The sequence below is a fragment of the Paramormyrops kingsleyae genome, chromosome 15 (assembly GCF_048594095.1).
Source record: "Paramormyrops kingsleyae isolate MSU_618 chromosome 15, PKINGS_0.4, whole genome shotgun sequence".
In the NCBI taxonomy this organism is placed as follows: domain Eukaryota; kingdom Metazoa; phylum Chordata; class Actinopteri; order Osteoglossiformes; family Mormyridae; genus Paramormyrops; species Paramormyrops kingsleyae.
In genome coordinates this window covers 11,225,865-11,248,861 of record NC_132811.1, presented here as the reverse complement: position 1 = coordinate 11,248,861, position 22,997 = coordinate 11,225,865, and the positions used below count along the sequence as shown (strand labels likewise).

General features: G+C 38.3%; 1 long non-coding RNA gene across 1 annotated transcript; it reads left to right on the top strand.

Annotated features, from left to right (window-relative positions):
• The first annotated feature begins 1,566 nt into the window (after positions 1-1,566).
• LOC140578512 (uncharacterized) lies at positions 1,567-22,769 on the top strand. The gene is made up of 4 exons (XR_011982742.1): positions 1,567-1,780; positions 2,067-2,120; positions 6,727-6,806; positions 22,691-22,769. It is a non-coding gene; the product is annotated as an uncharacterized lncRNA (long non-coding RNA).
• Positions 22,770-22,997: the final 228 nt, after the last annotated feature.

The following is a 22,997-nucleotide window of genomic DNA, read 5'->3' as shown; positions in this document are numbered from 1 at the left end:
AGTGTTGATTATAATACTTCATAAACTCCAATGAAGCTTTTATCTATAATGCACTATAAATACCTTCATAATGCATTACTGTATACTGCTCAGTATAAGCATTAAGGAGGCTTTGTACTGTATTATGAAGGTATCTATAGTGCATTATAGATGAATGCCATAGGGCATTCATAAGGCATAGCATGGCTATAATGTGTTATACCTTTTTATTAATATTTCTTAATAAAATATTTATAATTCTTTATGAGTGCATTATAATGTGTTATGAATGTGTTCATAGATTCTTAGAAACATGACCTTCATAGAAAATGTTACCTAAAAATATGTGGGAATATGAAAAAGTTGATGCAGGAGGTTACTAATATTATGTTACTAGGCTAGAAATGTGGGACATCCAATATTCCCATTGCAGGCTCAGTTTTGAGCGATCCTGCTGGTTGTTGCACACTATGAATTCTGTGAGATTTATTAATATTTATGTCAACTCATAAATGAATTCTTTCTAAAGCCTGTAAAAGGCATAAGCGATCCAACCATAAAGGCTATCAAACGTACAAATATTAATATAAGCAAGAAAAAGAATAAAACCACATTTTATATTGAGGAACACTGTGTATAGACAGATTCTTTTCATTGTAAAGCTGTGTATAATTCACAGGAATATCTAGAGATTATACAAAAATGACAGTACAAATATTCACCTGATTTCATTTTTTCCTGAAACTTTCACAAAATATTCTAAAGCACTTTTCCTAATGCAGAAATAAATGTTTTCATTATCTGCTGTGTAGGCAAGTTACTATAAAGGTTTTTTCTGAAAAGCTCATGGCCTGGCATCCCATGCAGAGTGTCCACTGCTTTGTACCCTGGACTGCCTGGGATGTGTCCCCTGCTTTGTACCCTGGACTGCCTGGGATGTGTCCCCTGCTTTGTACCCTGGACTGCCTGGGATGTGTCCCCTGCTTTGTACCCTAGACTGCCTGGGATGTGTCCCCTGCTTTGTACCCTGGACTGCCTGGGATGTGTCCCCTGCTTTGTACCCTAGACTGCCTGGGATGTGTCCCCTGCTTTGTACCCTGGACTGCCTGGGATGTGTCCCCTGCTTTGTACCCTGGACTGCCTGGGATGTGTCCCCTGCTTTGTACCCTTGGCTGCCTGGGATGTGTCCCCTGCTTTGTACCCTGGACTGCCTGGGATGTGTCCCCTCCTTTGTACCCTAGACTGCCTGGGATATGCCCCAGACCCACCCTGACGCAGTGTCACATGAGAGACTGGAATCCAAGCTTTTAAGCTGAGTAGTTAAAATAAAATAAAAAAACATACAAAAATATATTAATTAATGTTTACTATTTGTGTCAAAAGGATAATCTCATTCCTGTCTCCTTTACATCACCAATAGTCAGTTGCAAGTAAGGACAAGCCTATCAGGGTTCAGCTTCTACTCTGTTAAAATACCTCATGTCACCCCTAACAGTCATTATGGAGATAATTAACTTTCCATTCTGCTCCTTGACCACATGGCCCTGGATGATTTACAGCAGCGACAAGCATTTCACTCAGCTTCCCTCAACGTTAATTAAAATTATAGCAGTAAGGCATTGCTCATCAACAGTTAGCGTTTATGAAAGGCAGGCTGGACGGCGAAGTTCTCAGTAGGAAGCGGATGTGTACCAGAGCTCACGATCTGCTTATTTACAAGGTTATCTGGCTCCTCCAGTCTTCCTGGATCAGATGTGCTTCGCAAAGTCATTTTCTCAGAGGCTTCCAAGGCAGAGCTACTGTACGTATCAGGTGCTTACGTAGAAATTCTTCTGACTGATTGTTTCGCCAATAAATAAATCCGTGCGTGTTAAGATTGAGTATTACATTTTCCAATGTATGAAATTTGTCCAAAGGTGCTTACTGCTACATAAATGCAAAGTAACAGTTCAATTGTTGTTCAGTTCGGTGCAATAAATCACATTACTGCTTTCTTATGTTATGAAATAAATTCCCAGTGTGGTCATTCAAATATTCAGTGTTAATTACAGCCTAATAAATCCTTAGGAACTGCATCTGAGTTTCAGGTGGTGTGTCCAGTGAGAAGCTAAATGCCGAACATTAAGATTCCACTGGGAATGGTAATTACAAGCATTTTCAGTTTTTCAATTTTTTTTAGCTGTATAAGTAAAAGAAAAGAGGCTTAAATGTAACATTCAGCTCCTAAATTCAACTTCTGTCAATTCAAATCTGGCATTAGTGTGTCAGCGCAGAAGAAAGAACAAGACAAGCTTGATTTAGATAACATAAACCATTTATCAGAAATGATCTCAAAAAAAGAGGAAATGCCTGGTCTCAGGTATCAGTCTTGATATCTTAGTATTAAAATTTCTGTAAGCACGCTTCACTCCCTCCCAGATTCTACAGTCTGACCCTAATTAGCACTCCAACAAGACATTCATTCCAATAAGTGTCAACTGGGTTTCATTATTTGAAGCGTTTGGTGCTCGGCTTCTGCAAAAACTGCTTCCTGCCAGTCCACAGCTTATTCAGTTTTTACTGCACCTATGTTGTAGCTAATTTGCCTCGGCTACCAAATTCTGGAAATAAGCACAATAGACTTTTAACTAAATTTAATCTTTCTATAAAAAATACTGTTGCCTTTCCCCTAAATGTGCACAAAGCCAATGTAAATGTCAGCTAAATCATAATTTGGCGAAGAGGAAAATAGAGGAAACATTCATTAAGATGCACATAGTAGTCTGGAATTCTAGTGCGTTCACTGCTTCACTGGCAGCAAGTACATTAGGAATGAGAGAAAATAGAGGCTAGTATGTATGATGCCTAATTAATGCGGGTGAAGTGAATGCATGACCAGGTCACGTGACTTTGCCCTGCTCCAGAACGTCCATAGTGTTCATTGTTAAAATGACATGCAAGTTGTTATAAGCCAATAATAGAAATTCCCCTGTTTAGGTCGTCATCCATCTTATAAGAAACCAAGCTTTAATTTATTCGGCCAGAAATCCTCCGGCAGTTCCTTCCAACCCAAAATCCCATGATAAGGCTGGTTAGATTTGCCTGTCAACCACAGGATCTCCCAGGCATACTTCTGAATCCCAGTTTAGCCCCAGTCTTCCTGGTCTCAGTTTAATTCATCTCTGCCAATCCTCTACCAGTCCTCTGCTCCGGAGAAACACAAATGGTTTCTAATGCAAAAATATGACAGCATAACAGTTGTTTTTTTCTCCCCTTTGGTGACCTTGCAGGCTGCATGTCGTGTTTAACGGAGCTGAACAGAAACCGGCTCGCCATTCACAGCCTCGAGAAATAAGTATGACGATGCCTCTACTGTCTGCACAAAATGGCAAACCCAAATGTGCAGAATCGATCAAGCAATCAATCAATATGTATAGGCACAGCTTTAACCACAAGGTTTATAAAGTGTTTTACAGACATTTAAAGGAAATTAAAATAAGCATATACAGAAAAGAAAAATATATATATAAAAATAAAATATAAACAGTAATAATTATTCCTGAAAATATACATAGAGTAAAAGAATAAAAATAACTGAATTATATATTGTTATATGCATTGTGGAAAAGATGCATTTTCAGCCTAGTTTTGAAAGTACTAAGACATTCCGTAGCTCCTAGCTTTTTGGGAGAGAGTTCCAGAGATGGGACCATAGTGACTTAAAGCTACCTCCTCAGCTACATTTTAGGAACAATCAGTCATTCTTTCTCAGATGATCAGAGTGGTTTGCCTGGGACACGCTTTACAGTCATGTGACTGAGGTAAGACGGAGCAAGACTGTGCCGTTATGGCAGCGGGACATGATGCAGGCAGAAACAAGGGGATGTTCCGCTAGTGGCTCACGAGACAACAGGGGTTTATGTAATACAACTAAAAACACACACCATGGAAAATATATCAAAACAAGCAGACCACAAGGGGTCACAACAAAAATGGGAAAAACAGAGATTAACAAACCAAACAAAGCATAACTCAACACAGCTAGGTAGCAGTGCTAAGGAAACCAAACAAAGCATAACTCAACACAGCTAGGGAGCAGTGCTAAGGGAACCAAACAAACAAAGCACCATTAGCACAGGCACCTAATACAATGACTGACTATAGAACAACACAAAGGCAAGTACTAAATACACTAAAGACTGGATCTAATGAGGATGGACAGGTACAGAAAATAAGGCAATCAACCAATCACTGAAGGTGCAGGACAATGACCAATAGATGGGCAATTAACACAGGCATTGGAAAACAGACAAAGCACAGGTAAAAAACCACTAATACACACAGAAATAAGAAACCTACAAGACCTAAAACTGAGAAAGCAAGGAGATACTGCAGTATACTAGAAAAAGAAATAAAGAACAAAGTACAACCGAAGCGCAAGGAAGACTAACCTAGAACAGGAAAACTCAAAAAGGAAAACAGAAAACACTAGGGAACAAAACAATAAATACAAAATAACAGATGAGACTGGTCTCAGCCAGCCTTGAACCCATGACCACAGCCCCCAAGGACTCTAAGCCACACACTCAACCCCTAAAGCTATGCTGTAGCCCAGGAAACAGGGAAAACACACAAGGGTGAAGGACAGAGAGGGGGAAAGGCAGTATGACCAGCAGTGCCTGCTGTTCAAAGGGGAAAAGACACAGGAGGAGGGATAAGAAGGCGCTGACCCTGACACATGTAAACATTTAAAAATTAACAAAAGCACTTTAAAATCAGTCCTAAAAGCCATGGGAACTGCAAGCATGCGTGATGTGATCCCTGTGACTGGTGTGTGTTGATATTCTGGAAACAGCATTCTGGACCCAGTGATTTCTGAAGCTGTAGACTCAAAAACTCAAAAGAGTTTTCAAATATAAATAAGAAAAGTGCATTTCCTGAATTTTTTTTTTAAATATTACTGCGATTGCACTGTAGCTAAAATTAAAAAAATACATAAAGATTTCCCCCTTACTGATTAGTCATTAACTGGGGTGTGGGTTGTATATGAGGTTGTGAATCAACTGGAAAATGGATCAGTGGAAGGAAATACTTCCCCCCAGGTCAGGGCCTGCAGCATCTCCAACATCTCCATTGGTCAGGGCCTGCAGCATCTCCAACATCTCCATAGGTCAGGGCCTGCAGCATCTCCAACATCTCCATAGGTCAGGGCCTGCAGCATCTCCAACATCTCCATAGGTCAGGGCCTGCAGCATCTCCAACATCTCCATACTGTAGGTCAGGGCCTGCAGCATCTCCAACATCTCTCTAGGTCAGGGCCTGCAGCATCTCCAACATCTCTCTAGGTCAAGGCCTGCAGCATCTCCAACATCTCTCTAGGTCAGGGCCTGCAGCATCTCCAACATCTCCATAGGTCAGGGCCTGCAGCATCTCCAACATCTCCATACTGTAGGTCAGGGCCTGCAGCATCTCCAACATCTCCATAGGTCAGGGCCTGCAGCATCTCCAACAACTCTCTAGGTCAGGGCCTGCAGCATCTCCAACATCTCCCTAAGTCAAGGCCTGCAGCACCTCCACCCTCTCCATAGGTTAGAGCCTGCAGCACCTCCACCCTCTCCATAGGTTAGAGCCTGCAGCATCTCCAACATCTCTCTAGGTCAGGGCCTGCAGCATCTCCAACATCTCTCTAGGTCACAGCCTGCAGCATCTCCAACATCTCCATAGGTCAGGGCCTGCAGCATCTCCAACATCTCTCTAGGTCAGGGCCTGCAGCATCTCCAACATCTCCCTAAGTCAAGGCCTGCAGCACCTCCACCCTCTCCATAGGTTAGAGCCTGCAGCACCTCCACCCTCTCCATAGGTTAGAGCCTGCAGCATCTCCAACATCTCTCTAGGTCAGGGCCTGCAGCATCTCCAACATCTCTCTAGGTCACAGCCTGCAGCATCTCCAACATCTCCATAGGTCAGGGCCTGCAGCAGTTCCCTGGTAGTTTCCTTCCTAGTTGACCTGCACCAACACACATGATCTCCACCGGACAAAAAAAAATACAAATCTGAGCTACACGCGCACCATCCACAACCTTCCAGTGCACATCCTTGATGACGACATATACATCACCCCACCCTGTGTACGACTGAAGGTGCACAAGAAAAAGTGAAGTATGAATTGGCCCTAGGTAACTTAAGAAGCATACCCATAGTCAGAAATGAATTCAGGGGGGGGGGGGGCTTGGAGCCAGCAAATTTCAAGGTAGGTTCAAACCCGTAATTTTATATGTTCCTTCTATGAAGTTCAGTGGCAAAGGGACGCAGTGACTGAGGTGCAGGCTATTGCTTCCAAAGTCTCATGTCATCCTATGGGGCCAGAAAAGCGATGAAAAGACTTTATATATTATGTTACTTATGCTTGATGTAGTTATTATCGTTATACATAATAGGTTTCCATTAAGACGATAACTTTATTCAGATTGGCTGGGGAATTTATGTCATTGTCACAATATACTGTTTTTATTACAGACAAATCAACCACTTAAGATAAATCATGCTCATCTCTGGCACTGTTTAGAGGCGCTAAATGTTTAATGTTAAATTACAGCAAGTAAATTGATCATCTAAATAAACTGACAGTTAAATATACGATTCTTTTCGATAAGGATTCTGCTGTAAGATAATTTTAAGAATATTTGAATGCAAAAAATGGGGATGCTTTATAAAGTTGGTTTGCATGTACAGTAGTGGATTAGCATATTGGATTCTTGGTCCATCTAGATCTATATCACAACTACAAGGGCATGCTTTGACGAAGGAACAGACTGGCCATATGACCACAGGGCTTGGGAACAGAGGAGGTAAGAATGGTGACTTTTGTTCCTCTCTTTATTGACTTGTCCAGTAGGCAGGGCTTGGGTCACCTGTCATCTAGCAGAGATGGATTCTAGCTTCACATGGTCCTGGTGTTGTGACATGCATTGGCATTACAGGATGAATGCATGAGCATCTGGTTCAAAGCCGGGGGATGGTGCTTAGTGGCCTCCGCAGTTCTGGTCCTCGATTCATCAGACACGGTCACTCTGACAGCCAATATTCATCTTGTGGACCTTTAAATCACGGAAGCCTGTCTTACACAGTTGTAAAATATTTCTCTTTGCGGTAAAAAATGGTACAAAGGAGGTTCTGGAGGCAACAAATGCTTATCTTTGGGGCCACACCTCAGCTACAAGTATAGTTTTAATAATTCTGATGTGCAAAGCCAAGCATCTGAGAAAAATATGTAAATGTATTCATATTACGGGGAATCATTTATGTACAGTAAGAGCTGTCAATAGGCTGTACTGTAGATGTAATTACAGCTCATGCAAATGTCTATTCTGTTGTAACTCCCGAAATTATATCCGTAGCTTTGTTTTGAAAAGCCATGATACATTGAAAAGTTAGGTGCAAACAATGATGTACCACACCTAATAAGTGTTGCACCTAATATGTTACACTTAATAGCTGTAATATAAACAATTAATAATTATATTCACAAAATAAGGAAATGTATCATCCAGAATTGTTAAAAATGCATTTTTAGATTCAACAGCAGTGGTGCGGGTAATTTAATAGCACAGAGAGTGCTTAGGACAGCTGCTTTGTGTTATTCATTTCAAAGTGGATATCAAACTCTCAGACACTATTTTTCTCCTCAACTGTCCTCAGGAAAATAATAAAAAAAAACTCTAATTTTTCCATCTGGAAAAGCCACTTTAACAGACTTTCCGAACCGGAACCCTGCAGAATTTGAAAGATGAAATTATTTCCAGCCCTGATGAAGGAACATGCTGAATACAGATGATCTAGCTAGCAGGCACACAATGGCTTTAGCAATGAATTCAGGGGCACAGTCCATGTAAATTCCTATGGAAGATTGTTCTGTATTTACCCTCAGGTATCATTCTGGAAGCACACAATGTTTTAGAAACCCTTTTTAAGTTGGATTCAATATGGATGTTCATTACCGTTTAGGCAAATGGCAGTTTAACTTTGCCAGGAATACTGAGTCAGTACGGCCCAGCTGTTTAACATGCATCATTTTGTAATCATATTGTATCCAGCATACATTTTACTTTGGGAATTTATTTGTAATTTGTGTCAATTTAATAAGAGGGTGCGCAAAAATCGATTTTTTCCCCCACGAGAAATAAATAATCACAAAAAGCCTTTCAGTACTACAGGTACAGTAGTTTGGTGATTATTCTTCAAGTAACTTGTTTAAAAAAATAATCAGCATATTTTCAACAGCTGCATTCAGCTTGCAACATTTCTGAGCACTTCCTCCCCAGATTTCCATACACAATGGGTAGAGAGTTTGGATGCTTTCCTGCCAAAGCTGCAGAATCATTCGCAGTAGCTGAAAGCGTCTGGAAAATTGAGTGCGTGCTGTGTTGTTGTGGACAATAAGAAACAAGTTCCTCTTTCAGTGCGGTGTCTCTTCATGCTATGGGCTTGTGGAAAATATACTTAAAACTTGTTGCTGGGCGTTTTCACAATGTGGTCATCTTTTTGTGATGTTGCCAGGCAACCCATTCAGTCTTGGCTGTATAAGGCCTGGCCCTGGATCATACAGCTTCTGAAAGAAGCCACCGTTCTTGTGTTCTGTTCTCCATTATGAAGTAGTAGACTCTCCATTGAACACATCCAGAATCTAGTCAGATCACATCTGACGTCCAGGTAGGCTTCCACATCAAATCCACAGTTCTTCAGATGACAAATCTTTGTTTTTCCAAAACCCCACCAAAACATACGCAATTACCACAGTTACCAAAAACATAATTCCTTAAAGACATTGTTACAAAATGACAACATGCTACCATGCAGATACCACTAATTGTTTAATATATAATATAATGCTAAATTAATGTATAATATATAATCCTCATACCTCATACTCATATTGCACTACTCTTTTCATGTTTTAATATTTATATTCTAGTCTATTCCCGTATCCCCCCCAATTCATATGAAAATAAAACATGAAACTGTGTCGCTAATTTAGCAATATATGCATAATATACCCATATATTCATTCCTTTAGCATCAGCCTATAAATTCATGCTTTAAGTCTTAACTCTTTGTCTCTTAACTTCTGTTTCAATTTCCTTTAGGTTTTTTCAACCCCAAACTCATATCATCATGAAAATTTAACCACTTTTACTGATATTTCAACATTGTTACTCTTACAATGAAATAAATGATATTGGTATCCCTAAATCCCTAAAATTTAGGGATACCAATATCAGCTAGTAATAATTCATTTTAGAGGAAGTGAATAAATCAGGGAGAATCACCATATACTGTACAAATGTTTTTGTCTTTTTATAGAACTTATTGTAATATAGGAGTTATGGCATATAAATAATAATTTACCGATGTTAAACTTCAAATGCACATGCAAATTATGTTTTAAAAGAAAATAATTGACTTACAGCAGATTTATAGTTTCATACCCCAGCTTTTGCCTTATAAGCATCTCTAAAAATCTTGAAATTATACTGAATGTGTTTTTTTTTTTTGGGCAGTGAATGTAAGTAGCGAAGGAAAGAAATGAGAAAACTTGCAGGCAAAATGATTTGGATTTCATGGAAAAAAATTAATTTAATAAATCTTTGGCTAAGTTAATGTTACATGTTTTATCATGACATTGAATCAGCCATGCACAGTTTCAGATCAGTTCTGTCCATTATAAATCTCAAATTTCTTTAGCTCACACTTAGTTAAATGACATCTTTAAATAAACCTTAATTTGGAAACATGTAATTGATGGTTGTGATAGCATCTAATGTATTTTAGGCTGGTGAAGTTGCCTTGTAATATAACCCACTTGTGTTTGATGACACATTGTTATCCTGAAGCCTTTTTTTGAGAAAATCAACAATGAAAATATTTCATCCATTTTTTCAATCACTTAATGGTCTGTTTCACACTTTTTCCAGCCACACTGGGTTTCACATAATTGGGAACTCTCTTACGTTACAGACATGAATTGTCTACAATTTGCTTTCAATATCAGACGTTCCAATACAAAAATCAATACATGAAGAGTTCGCCAATTAAACCAAGCACAGATCTCTGCAGGCTGGAAAAGTGGGCGTACCGAAAGGTTACTGGGTGTGTCAAAAGGATTTGTGGGCGTGTCGACAGGAATGCAGTGCAGCGAAGTGGCCGGAACCACACATGTAATTTCCTTTGTGGTTTCTGGAAATATGGCAGGATGTGTAAACAACCTTTGGAAATGTCTTACACTGTATGAACATATATAAAACAAGCATTTAATTATAGATATCTTTTAATCACAGTGATTGTCTAATCTACATGTCTGGTGAATATCTGGTCTCTTTCTGAAATAACATTTATTGACCGTATTTTCGGCATGCCTGTTTAATTGCACGTCACCTTTCGATATGGCCACTACTCCAGCTTACGGAGACTCATGTCTCCATTAAACATTTCACGTGGGAGGGAACATGCTTCAGGGAGAATGGTGTTGAGAAAGGTTAATGGACACCTGTTGACCTTTTCTTGAGCTTGCAGAAGGAGCAGCGGGGGATAGCATCGTGCAGAGCACAAGTGCCTCAGAAAGCAAGGCCTGGTGCCCTTACAGATTACAGCTTAGTTCCTGAAAGATTAGAGAAGTCTTTTGGGAAAGGTCTACATTGATACACGGACCACATTTACCAAAATAAATAAAATTATGAAAACAAAAATAATCAACAGTATTGTTGATTTCCACAGAAGCCACGAACGGCCATGGATTTCTTTATGGAAATCTGAGGGGAAAAAAAGTTATAAAATCCTTTAGTAAGACAGAAACTTCTTTTCTAATTAGTCAAGAATTGCTGACATAGTTGAAGGCCACAAATCACTGCTTTCTCTTTCGCTTGGTGTTTGCTGACCTGAAGGTCATTGTTATCTACTGTAATGGACAAACAAGAACGAAACGCAGAATTTCTATTTCTTATTGCAGTTGCAGTTGCCTCACCTGCTGGAAACTGACAGTGCTGTTTTGTTAAAGATAAAGTCATGTCCTTTTAATTAATACTGTTTTTGCACTATACGTGTGAGAGGTCCAAGTCAGTAGAATATATAGTTTATTTCTTGTCCACAAGCATGTTGACATTGGCAAAACAAATTCAGATAACCTTTGGTTTGTACTCTTTTTTTAATCAACATGCTTAATTATCAATTGCTTGCCATATCTGTTCTGAAAACTCTAAGTTCACAATCTAAAATACTCGTACTGAATTCATATCTAGGTTTGATCTTGAATCCAAAATATATCAGACAAAGACCAGATCCTTAAGACATAAGGAAATAAAATAAATCCTCTATACTCACCACAGATAGCAAAAAGATTACATCGATAAAACAATTACTCCAATGCACTCCTTACATTCTCGGGCAAGAATCCCCAAAAATTATCGAAAAAGTACTTGATGTACAGAGAATGTCTTTTGATTGCCATCTGTAACAAGGATTAAATTATGGTACTTACCTATAAATTTACTGGTAAACATATATACAACTACTTAAGCTATATACTGCCTATAGTTAACCTAGTTTAGCTATAGGCAAAAAAAGTGTGCTGATTGTTTAACAAGTGCTTAGACGGGTATTGTCTTAATAGCTTCAGGCAGTTCCAGATATTTGCTCCACTTCTAAGTGTCATTTGATCTGTTTGACTTAAGCAGTCCACCCAGCTGGCTCTAGGCCCAGCTGCGCTCACCTCTTAGCATTAAGCATGCTTGTGAGATTGGAATTATTTTCCAGTTGCGTAAGGAGAGCCATAGATTTCGGTGAAACGCCTGCCTCTGGCCAGTTCATGATCTTTATTTGGCAGAAGAGTAAAAGTGAGAAATGGGGTAAGAAATGCTAGTTACAGGGCCCCAGTGAGTTAAGCTCATCAATAGCTAGTTGTGTAACTCAAGCAAAGCAGAGCTAGGTTTTAAAATGTGATTTTGAGATTCATTGACGTGACACGGAGGCCATAAGAATCAGGTTTATTGGCCAAGTGCTTGTGTGGGACACATAAAGAATTTGCTTCCGGCAGTTGGTGTCTCTCCGGTACATTACAATACAACAGAACAACAGTACAGATTTAATACAATATAAAAGACATCGCATTTACAGACAGACAATGTACATAAAGTGCAAACAACATACAAGGTGCAAAGTGTGTGGGATGTCTTACATTCTGTTCAGTGGTGTGTTGTGAGTGAAGCAGGGTGTAGCAGTCAGGGAAGTAGGTGTAGCTTGTAGTTAAATCGTTAAAGCACACAGAATGAGTATAATGCTCAGAACCAATGCAGAGGAAGAATATCGGTATAATGTTGGGTATTGCGAGAATCTAAGAAACACTCTGCTAGCAAAACTGAGGAATGTTTTTAGAAAATGCACGTCACCTTTCGATACGGCCACTACTCAATTCTCCATTTTCATTCTCCACAAAACCTGATCAGGATAAGCAGTTAGACTATGGATGGGTGGATAGTCAACCCTGACAGCATCATTCTAGATGTGAAACACAAAAACAAATGATAAAAATTAAAAGAAAGAAAAATTGCATGCATTATTTAATAAGTTTTATTCTGTATTTTACTACTCATAATCTGACACACTGCATGGGTACAGGTACAGGTACAGGCAAAGGGTACAGCCCAGGTACGGTTTTGTACCCAAGGTATAAACAACATTAATGTTCCCCCAATGGTACAAAAATGATCCTCAGAGTCCATTTCTGTACCATAAAAGGTTCATTTACATACAGTTAGGGTACAATTGGCAGACACTTGAGGGTGCAGCCCCAGGTACAAGTAATTGTATCATCAAAGGTACCAATTGGAACTTTATTCCCGACAGCGTGTGTAAGGTGGCAATGAACGTTAGTTTAGTGAAACTGCATCTTGCACAATTTTAAGCCATTTTTGCTGCCATTGACTGCCGTGTTAAAATAAGCTAGTCTGAGCTAATGGATGCATGGACCATCTTTTTTGCATCATTTTTACATTTCCTAGCCGCTGCTATATTCTGCAGATGAAAAACTGACACTTCCAATTTCTAAATGTAACAGTCAATTTCCCTGAACAAAGTAGTAATGGTCTGACCTAATCCAAGAAAGCACCTGTCAGAGACAAAGAAATTGTATGATCTATGGGGTCAAAAATAGCCATAATTTTCTGGTCTTGACAGTAAAAGCACCAAGCTAAAGCTAAACTGGGAAAAAAATCTATTGTGGTACTTTGTCAAAATGAAATTGAATTTGCTGAGTATAACCAATAGAAATATCAAACAATGCTTTTATAACAAACATGGCTGTCGGGTTATTCCTCAGAAACACAATAAGATCAGTGTCATGCTGTGCATTAAAAAAATAATAATAATAAAAGGTAAATCTGTTTTTTTCATGATCCACATTCTGCACAAACCCAAGAAATGAAAAGCTGACTTTGAATAACAAGATAAGCTCTTAATGAATGACATTAAATATTTGCTTGCTTGTTTGACATTACTTAGCAACCTGTGCTTTTTTCAATAGTAGATGAGTTTCAGCTGAAAGTAATTACATGTTTGCTTTTTGTTAGCATTGGAATAAGCAAATAGCCCTGAAAATCAACAACACAAAGCCGAGTCGTGCTTTGATGATCCTGTGATATGAAAAACAAAAATGGAAATGAGTCACTGGATGCATTAAACGTGAGTGTATTTACACGTACGCATATGTAAATCTGCCAGATACATAATCAAACAGGACCTTCAAAATTATTTATTATCTGCGAGCCTATGAATCTTGCTTTCCATCAGAACTGAATGGGCACCGAGCACATACATACACATACACACTCACATACATAAACACACACATACATACACATACACACACATACATAAACACACACATACATACACACTCACATACATAAACACACACATACATACACATACACACTCACATACATAAACACACACATACATACACATACACACTCACATACATAAACACACTCATACATACACATACATACACATACACACTCACATACATAAACACACATACATTCTCATGGACTCATCATGCTTTTAATTATGTTATATGTTCTAACCCACATTAATTCATTTTTGTTACCTCTTATTCTGTGTCATTTGGTAAATTATTTTGTATCAATGAGACCTTTCTCATATTAAGTTCTATGGTTATTGTCCAAAAAGCAAGGATTGCCCAGAAATGATCTCACTTGTATTTTGACCTAGGTAGGGCTAAAAGCATCTCAACACAAAATATAGATCTTCAGAGTTACATTGCATTTAATTGTCAAGTTTTATTTGAACATAATATTCAATGATTGCCTTCAGTTGCCATTAGCACCAGTTACCATAAATTGGTTTCCTTGAAAAAAGTCAATGTTGCATTATGGACTATAATGTCACTGCTCATCTTCGGATGATAAAGCTTATACAACTAGACCTCAGAATTAATCAGTTGAGTCAATACACCAATCAGAATGCTGCATGCTGTTTCAATATGGTCCTGTAGTGGTTTAATTAGAGAATATGGCCTGATTTTATAAGGAAATTGGATTTTGTCTTTCTTGTGGTCTCCCTCTACAGATATATATATATATTGCACAAGTGGATCAGGTTAGCCTCTAGTGGCCAAACTGACTCATAACAATGATCACATGGTTCACTTGTTACAAGAATCTTAATAGGCATAAATGTAAATATATCAAATATATCATTAAATGACCCATAATGGGAAATCAATATACCACCATGCAATGTGTGACAATAGCGCAATTTCGTACAGAGAAAAACTGCATCTTTTGCAAACATTTTCTGAACACTGACAAGAACTACCAACAGAACACTATATCATGGAGGTTACTGGGTATTATTTAATATACTTGTAATTTTTCAACAGCATATTATTTATACACGGAATCTCAGAGCATTGGGCAGGGAACTCCAATGTAAGACACCGGTTTTTGACTATGCAAGTGCAGATTTAATTTGAAGTAATATCAAACATGATATATAAAGAAAATTGTGTTCTCCGTCATTCATTGACAGACTCTGCGTATATTATACAGGCTCGCATGAAAAAAATACCAAGGTTACAGAAAAATGAGGCTGTATAATAATGACTGACAAGTTCCAGGATGCAGTGACATTTTTTGAGAATGACTGATATGCTGTTAGTTTCCTTATTAATTTAGTTTTGATGAGGATATAGAAGATTAATGGCAGCATCTTTTCGGCAAACTTTTCATTACTTCATGTTACAGTCCAATAAAACATAAAATGACCACTGGTGATACTGAACTGCTGCTTGACATACTGTATATAGCGAGAGATTCAATACACTGGAAGTATACAGTCTCTCTTGTCACTACGCATATCTCTAAATCTCACAATAATAAGATGACTGCTGAAAAAAAAAGTCCCTTTCATTCATTCAATTCCCCCCAATTTGATAAGTAGCAATGTTGGCTAATTAAGACAGAAGTGAATGCAGTCCAAAATTTTGGACACCTCAGGCCTAAATACACAATACAAGGGACACCCAGGATATCAGGTCAAATCGTCTCAGGGCACGCACGCCAATATATACTACGAGCAATTTAACGCACCAGTACCCTTAACTCTATACTTTTGGACACAGAGTAAGGTAGTATTTCCCAACCCGGTCCTTGGGGACCCTCAGACAGTACATGTTTTTGCTCCCTCCCAGCTCCCTGCCAGACAGTACATGTTTTTGCTTCCTCTCAGCTCCCTGCCAGACAGTCCATGTTTTTGCTCCCTCCCAGCTCCCTGCCAGACAGTACATGTTTTTGCTTCCTCTCAGCTCCCTGCCGGACAGTCCACATTTTTGTGGACTACTGGAAACTGGGAGGGAGCAAAAATGTGAACTGTCTGAGGGTTCCCGAGGACTGGTGTGGGAAACATTGCACTGGGGGATGGCACCTAAATGCTCACTCCTAGTGGTGTGAGACCACAGTGGTACCAAGACACCATTATTTGTGTGACATGCTGCATGTATGAATTTTTAACCCTTAAATGTGAATCGTAAAATCCTAAACCTAAATATGAACAAACTCATAAGCTGTCATTTGCTACGGAGCGGAGAGAATTTTATATAACAAACATCATTATATAATAAACATTTTCTCGAGATACATTATTATCCTGAAAGAAAAATACCGCATGACGTCTGGAAGTCTTCAGTTGTGTTTACTTTTGGATTCCATGGAACATTATGCTAAGAAAACTCAAGTCCGTTTAAATATGTGTATTTTTTTTTTATGTAATGTGACTGAAAAGATATTTTTTTGCCTCATTTGTTTGTGTATTATAAAATGTACAGAATCATAGTGCATGGATGGGACAACAGAAAAGACAGAATTTCTGGGTCCCAGATGGTATATTACCAGACACACACACATTTTGTATTGATATCTTTGTGGGGACCATCCATTAATTTCTATGGGCAAACTCCTAATCCCAGCTATGACGACCTACCCAGCCCTAACCTATAATTAACCAAACATTTTAGTTTTTTGGTCGCAGTCACAAATTTTTATAAAAATGAGTTTTCCCTTGTGGGAACTGAAAAATGTCCCCAAAAGGTCGGAATAACAGGTTTTTGATCACACCACGTTTACACACACACACGCACGCACACACACACAAAGAGGGCAAGTAAACGTATATAACTTTCTCTGTACCTTCTGCCACCTATTTTTTTTGCCTTCTATTGCATTGATACAAAACAGTAAGTGGTAGCTGATTTATTTCTCTATGGCCCCAATCTCAGCATAGGTCAAAAGCAGCACCAGCACCTGCCTGCCCTCCGCATTTAGACGCGAATCTCAAAATTTGGACGGTGTAAATTTGGATTGTGCCCTCTTGTTCATTTGACTTCCTCTGCTGGCCCCTGGAGGATGGGCTCCCCCTCTGAGTCTGCTTCCTCCCAAGGTTTCTTCTTTCAAGGGAATTTTTCATTGCCGCTGCCTTCACTGGCTTACACACTGGGGGCTTTCGGCAGGGATAACGTAAAACCCATCCTTTGCAACAATGTAATGTTGTGAAAATGCGCTAAACAAATAAAATTGAATTGACTTGAAAGAAACAACTTTATCATTAACAAACTTTATCATTTGATTTTGTACAGTTTAACAGAGGATCTTTGTACTGTGCAAAAACAAAAATGCACTTGAAGGTATAACATTTCCCCAAATGCTTTTTTCAATGCCTAGTGTCCCATTTTTACTTTCTATCAGTCTAACCATTTGAAAAACAGTTAAGCTAATCACCTCACCGAGCGTCGAGCACGCGTCTGCCTGTCGCGACGATGAAACATTAGCATTTCAAAAACGACCCACATCCTAGATCTTGTCGTGTCAAAGCTCGGTCGATGATGCAATCAGCAGCTTTGAAGAATAATGGCACATTACTGGCTCGAGGGACCAATAAATATAAATACAGAGGAGGAAAAAAATCTAACAGAAGTGAAATGGAATTAATTCCAATGTAAGCTATAAAAACTATAAAAGGGAAATGCTGAATTGCTTCCTTGCATTGTTTGTATATTTCATTCAATTTAACACATATACTGTATACATGTGTGTGTATAATTATTGGCACCTCTTGTATTTCCAGATTCGTAAAAAGGGTTAGAAAAAATGTACCTTTAGTGAAGTAGCTTCATCGTTAACCTCGTGTGGAATCCCCATGTGATCAGCTGTTTCTTGTTGTCGTCATTAGTCCTCTGTATTTAGTCTGAGTTTCAGTTCATTTCCCCAGTCTGGCCATGCCCCAAAACTGCGGCAACTCTAGACTATGCCATGCAGTCCATTGTTTATTTTTATTATTACTCTGTATTCCTTAATTTGTTCGTAAATTGCAAACTTTTAGGTTGTAACATTTGTACAACTATTGCATAACTTTTTGGTAAGCAATGGTTACCAAAATGATATAATGTACAGTGTATTATCTGATACAGTATTTTCAATAAAAAAAGCACTATGACCAACAAATGATGCTATCACAGCGAATGCGAGGCTGAGAAATAAGTGAGGTATTAAAAGGAAGTGTCATGACCTGCGCGTACGATCCTCGTGTGTGCCACGCCCCCTGATCAACCACGTGTGCTCCCCTGATTGTGCCCAGCTGTTTTCCATCAGTCTGATATGTTCTGTGTATTTAGTCCGCATCTGAGTCCGTTTTTGCCAGATCCGTCATTGATGTTTGTTGCTGTCTGCCCAAAACCAAAAACAGGCACAAAATAAAACAGCAAACAAGTAAATATTAAATAACAGGTTTGCTTTCTGTGATGACCTTTGTCAAACAACGTCACCATTTTTCCAGCCACCCGATTCCAATGACTTTAGTCTAGAAAATGATCAGAGAGATTCAGCCTCTGAGCCACTCACTCAACCCATTGAGCTACATGGCAGCACAGGGAGCAGGGAAACATACTAGGGGCTGAAGGGCTACAAGACAGAGAGAGGGGAAGCAGGATGATCAGCCACACCTGCTGGCCAAAAGGGGACAAGTCATATAGGACAGGCTCGAACGGGCACTGACCCTGACTGATCGTTGTATTTATTTGTATTTTTCTATTTTAAAAGAGAGGAATATATTTGTGACTATGCAAAAAGTATTTTTTCCTACCCAGTAAAGTTTGTAGTATTTAACACTGAGGGTGTTAATTTTACACTCAGAGATTTTACTGGATCCTGAAGTGTTAAATGAACACAGCCAATTTTGCGGTATGACTCAGCTGTACCTAGGGGCAGTTTTACTATGGAAATTTAGCAGATGTAATGTTAGTGGGTGATTTACTAACATTAATTATGCAGAAGCTGCATGCAGCAAATTACTTAATTAGCATGTGGGTGGAGAAAAACTTCTTTTTCCTTGTGGCAATTGTACAAACATGGATATATGGACTAAGCTGTAGCTTTTTAATGTTTCCAAGACACTAACATCCTGTCCCACTCCGCACCCAATCACAAGATGTGAAGTCAGGCATGATGCTTATCAAGCTTTTTAGTTTGATTCTGGTTAAACAGGAGCTTTGATACAGGTATCAATCCCCCCCCCCCCCCCCCCAAAAAAAAAAAAAGTAACCTTGATACAGGGAGTTTATTTAAGGCTTAGTTTACTTTAGGCTAAGTCTCCAAAGTACAGCATTAGTGGGGGTAGCATGGGGGGTGTGGGGGGTGATTTCCTGAGCCCTCAGTATAAAATTTTATATAAATAAAATGTAAGCACCGTATTGGGGAGGGGGGAGTGACACAGTGGTTAGCACCGTCGTCTCATACCTCTGGGACCAGGGTTTGAATCTCTGCCATGGCTCTATACTCCAGTCTCCCCCCCCCCAGTGCTGAACCATACTGAGGTTAATTGGAGTTACCAAAGGCCTGTGTGTGTGTGTGTGTGTGTGTGTGTGTGTGTGTGTGTGTGTGTGAGAGTGGCTGGTGTGTGTAAGTGGCTGGTGTGTGAATGTGCCCTGAGAGGAGTTGGTGCCCCATCCTGGGTTGTTCCCTGTCTTACACCCACCAACCAAACAGCTCTTTGTAGGAAGGCTGTGAAGTGGTCTTCCCTACTAGCAGCTGGTTACTCACAGGCACCTGTCACACATGGCTAGCAAGTGAGTAAATGAGCAAGTGAGTAAATATTAGACAAGTTTCCTCCCTCCTCTGGTGAAACAAAGACAATTTTTATCTGCCGCTAGGGGCTCCCAGTTGTACTACGAAAATGATACAGCCAGTAGACCTTAATAATGTGTGGTCACCTCACCATAAAAAGAAATTGCTCTAATAGCAAAAACAACATATAATTCCTAATCCAATCTCTGTAAAAATGATTTTCAGATGGTTCCTCAAGTTCTTGAAGTACTAATCTATTGTCCTAAAGATTCACCTTAGCTTATATGCTAACCTAATCCTAACAGAACATTGTCGGGGGTCTTTAGATTGTTTCAACATTTTTAGTTATAGACATTAAATATATAAATGTATAAGGTCCTCAATGTCTAGCATGTTTACAATATTTGTCATGCTTTTATGTTATGAAAGTTGGAAAATACTATTAAAACTTTGAACAAAAATATAGAATCCTATGAATTATTATTGATCATTTAAATAACCACATGAATATCATCTAATAAAGTAAAACAGAGAAAAATATTGTAAAATGTTTTACAGCATTTAATATTAAAACTTATGTCACTTAAAATACTCAAAGAAATGTAATGTATAAAATGAACATTTATCAGCTGGAAAAAAATACAATAAAACTAATCAAATCCACAAAAGCACTTGGGATCATGAGCTGAAGGATCAGATTCTTCACCCAAATGGTTTTAGTAATAAAATGATCAAACTCCAGCAAAATTGAGAATTTTCATCAGACCATTAGGACTAGTATCTAATGTTGCTGGATCAATGAAATTAAAGTCAATACTTTAAGATACTTGAAATATTTTAGCTGGCTTGTTAAATGCATTCTAACTGCTTGTCTACAGCACTATATCATCTTGCATTTGTTCTGGGTTCAGATTAACTGCAGGCTCCAACCTGCCATATTTAGCATCCAATTTGAAGAGCTCTTTATTCAATGCAACAAAATCTCCATGTTGGCAAAAGATCAAGTGCCCTCGCAACACAGACAAATCTGTCAGTGGCTCAGTGTATTGTTTTTGAGTGCCTGTGCACTTCTGTTGTGCTTAAAGGTTATTATTATATAGCATGTTTTGAGAATATGCATATTAACATTAATTAGTTAATTGCTTTCTGCATACTTATGAACACTCTCATATGAATAGCTAAGGAAAATGTTTTCAAACAGCCATAATGTGTAATTATAACGTTATTTTTGGTGAGTGGCTTTAAAGTGCTTTAACATGAAAAAGTTGTTTTATGATCAATTACAGAGGTATATTGTTTCTAAAAAGAAACTGCACAATAATTGTCTTGGACCATCACAATAATTAGGTTGCATAAAAGTTCTTCATCGCTAACGAGTATCAGTGATCACAGACATTGAACATAAATTCCTGAGACATCATCATATTTGCATTGTTTAAACATTTTATGAAAATGAAAAAGCCTGCAGGGTAATTACTTCAGGAATAGTATATCAGGCTTAATCTTTTGTAAAAAAAAAAGAAAAAAAAAAAGGACATCACGTAACCATATCCTCAAACAAATCCACATGTACCATGTACTCAGAGCCTACTGTATCCTACACCAGGGGTCTCCAACTCTGGTCCTGGAGACCTATTATCCAGTAGGTTTTCTATCCTACCTGGCTTCTGATGAGCCAGACCTGTTCCAGTTGTTTACCTGAGAACAGCTGTGGTTCATCAGAAGCCAAGTAGGATGGAAAACCTACTGGATAGTAGCTCTCCAAGACTGGAATCGAAAACCCCTGGCGTATACTGTTAAATAGCATTATCGACATGAATCCAGTCAGTTTTCCAAAGAGATTATATTAAAGTGTGAGCTTGGCAAGAATTGGTAACAGTTTAATGTGTGTCTCAAAATATGTAAAATTAAGTGGAATTGTAATCTTTACTTAATTTGGATTAACAAATGTTCTCTGATTTTTTTTGCGATCCTTCCCAGTTTTAATGATGCTAATCTCTCTAATGTCTTAAGTGCTTTTTGCTTTATGAGAAAGCCCCTTCTTTGAAATTTGGCAGCTTTTATTTAACCATAAAAGTAATAAAATAATATTTTTCTGATATTTGCATATACAGTAGTACCTCGGCTCACAAACTTAATTCGTTCGAGGACTCAGTTCGTGACCCGAAAAGTTCATGACCTGAATCAATTTTTCCCATTTACAATAATGTAAATACAAATAATTTGTTCAAACCTCAGAAACACTACATTTATTTCATTTTTTTATGCTTTTCTGTGATCAATAATATATAGACTTAAATTAAAATAAGCTTAATTATACACAAATAATGCTAAATTAAATAAAACCGTATACCTGAGCATTTGCTTGTTGGCGGACTGGTCGCTTGAAAGATGCCAAAACACGGGAAAGAACCACAAAACATCCAACCAAAAAAACTAAACAATTAACATTAACAGTCAAAAACTACGGCAGAGGATTAGAGCCACCATGAAAATGGGACTACAGATGTAAACTAGCGATTGTGCTATAATCTGGCTCATTTACAATCATTACTTGATTATTTCATTGTAGTGTTTGTTCATTGATGTGCATTGTCCCAAATAAATAAATAAAAAATATATATATATTATTTGAATTCTGACTTTAATGTCAGAATTCTGACTTTAATCTCAGAATTCTGACTTTTTTTTCTCAGAATTCTGACATTAAAGTCAGAATTCAAATAATATTTTCATGGTGGCCCTAATTCTCTTCTGTACAAAACAATTGTCATTTCGAAAATGTCGTTTTTTTTTTTTTTAATACTGTACATTACTTTCATATGCCTACAATTTTTATGTACATTTCGTGATGTGACGCGTTGTATGGTGATGAACTTCTTTGTTTGTACTGCAAACAAACAATACACAGTTGCCACTAACTTAAATAATAATTTATGTTATTAATGAAGTATTGTAATGTTATGTATAGATATGTGACTGTTAAAAACCATCACAAACATGTCTATCAATCACTGAACAGAACTTTCTCTTTTTTCTTTTTTCAGATATTCGACCTCTGCAGAGATATAGTAAAGACATACATCTACAACAAATTTTTTATACATTCCACAACTGATCTTGGGCATAATATACACTTTGTGTTTCGGGTGGTTCTCTGGGGAGCTTTTGGGGGATGTGTGTGTGTTCGCAGCCTGAAACACGGTTTGCGAACCGGTACAAAAAATTTTCGCACATCTGCTTCGTAACCCGATTTGTTCGTGAACAGGACTGTTCGTGGGTCGAGGTACCACTGTAGTTTGCAGTGTATGTGAAGCCTAATTTGATGCCCTTGTGGGAGCTGAAGGAAAAAAT